The sequence below is a fragment of the Grampus griseus genome (genome assembly GCF_964374135.1).
Source record: "Grampus griseus genome assembly, chromosome: 17".
In the NCBI taxonomy this organism is placed as follows: domain Eukaryota; kingdom Metazoa; phylum Chordata; class Mammalia; order Artiodactyla; family Delphinidae; genus Grampus; species Grampus griseus.
Genome location: NC_139011.1, coordinates 63,635,381 through 63,637,437, shown reverse-complemented (window position 1 = coordinate 63,637,437; position 2,057 = coordinate 63,635,381).

Here is a 2,057-nt window from a genome sequence, read left to right as displayed (position 1 = left end):
TATATGTGTTTATTTTTCAAAGGTTTCATTCTTCATTTAAAATCTTTTTTTTAAATTTATTTATTTTATTTGTTTATTTTTGGCTGTGTTGGGTCTTCTTTGCTGCGCGCAGGCTTTCTCTAGTTGCGGCGAGCGGGGGCTACTCTTCGTTGCAGTGCACAGGCTTCTCATTGCAGTGGCTTCTCTTGTTGTAGAGTACGGGCTCTAGGCGTGCGGGCTTCAGTAGTTGTAGCACGTGGGCTCAGTAGTTGTGGCTCGTGGGCTCTAGAGCACAGGCTCAGTAGTTGTGGCGCATGGGCTTAGTTGCTCTGTGGCATGTGGAATTCTCCCGGACCAGGGCTCGAACCCGTGTCCCCTGCATTGGCAGGCAGATTCTTAACCACTGCTCCATCAGGGAAGTCTTTTCACTTAAATTTTTTTTTGCACAGTGTATTAGTTTGCTAGGACTGCCATAGCAAATACCACAGACTGGGTGGCCTAAACAACAAATTTATTTTTCACAGTTCTGGAGGCTAGAAATCTGAGATCAAAGTGTCAGCAGATTTGGTTCCTTTTGAGGCCTCTCTCCTTGGCTTGTAGATGGCCTTCTCCTCCCTGTATCTTCACATTATCTTCCCTCTGTGCGTGTGTCCTAGTCTCCTCTTCTTATAAGGACACCAGTCATATTGGTTTAGGGCCCCCCTGAGTGACATCATTTTACCTTAATTACCTGTTTAAAGACCCTGTCTCCAAATCCAGTTGCATTCAGAAGTACTGGGGGTTAGGGCTTCAGCATGTGAATTTTGAACGTTCACAATTCAGCCCAGAGCACACATAGACACATAGCCCATAATACAGCCTCTTCAATCGGTCGACTTCTCTCCATTTCCTGCCTCTACTCTGGGACAAGTTGCCAGCATTTCTCCCCTGGACTCCTCTGCTGCCTCCTGACTGATTGTCCTGCACCTGGTCAGGTACCTCAGGTAAGTTATCCTCCACAAAGGTAGTTTCAATAATACTTTCAAAATACAGGTCCTGTCACGTCACTGCAGTGCAAATGGAACAAAACAAAACAAAAACAAACAAGGCCCTTCCTGTGGCTTTTGATGCCTTTCGGGATAAAGCTGGAATCTTTCGGAGAGTATGCCAGGCCCTGCCCACCCTTTCCCTCTCCAGCCCCTTTTCCCACCACCCTCCCCTTGCTCTCTGTGTTCCGGAATGTGCCATACTCCCTCCTACTCCAGGACCTTCACCCACATGGTTCCCTCTACCTCAGCCCCATGCCTCCACATTACCCGACCTTTACCCCTTATCAGTAACAGGTGTGGATCTTCACTGGCTCAGGTGCTACTTTCCCAGGGAATTATCATCAGGTAGCATGAAGCACACCTCTTACCCTTTTTTTTTTTTGCGGTACGCGGGCCTCTCACTGCTGTGGCCTCTCCCATTGCGGAGCACAGGCTCCAGACACGCAGGCTCAGCGGCCGTGGCTCACGGGCCCAGCTGCTCAGCGGCATGTGGGATCTTCCCGGACCGGGGCACGAACCCGTGTCCCCCGCATCGGCAGGCGGACTCTCAACTGCTGCGCCACCAGGGAAGCCCCTCTTACACTTTTGATACTGGACAGAGGCAGTCCTGAGTAAAATTCTGCAGAAACTATATAACATGGAGCCAGGCTTCCAGTCTCCTGTGGCTTTCTTGGTCCCCCAGATCCCTTTCCTCCACCCACCTTTACCTCATCCAGGCAGGGCCAGCTTTCTTTGTGATATGCTTTTGTCTACCTGTGTCCCTTCCTTCCAGTTCTTGACACTCCTTTTGTCATTATATCAATCATCTGTCACAAGACTCAACTCCATGATCCCAGGCAGGGTAGTCAGCTCAGTTTTGCTCAGCACTCTTGACCCAGCACCTAGCATAGTACTTAGGCTTGAATTTGCTCTGAATCCATATTTGTTGAATGGATAAACAAACATTTTCTTCTTAGAAAATATTCAAATAATAGGTTAACTATAGAAAGCAATATTCCTGCAATCATTCAACTAGTATTTATTGAGCTCCTGCTATATGTCAGGCCCTGT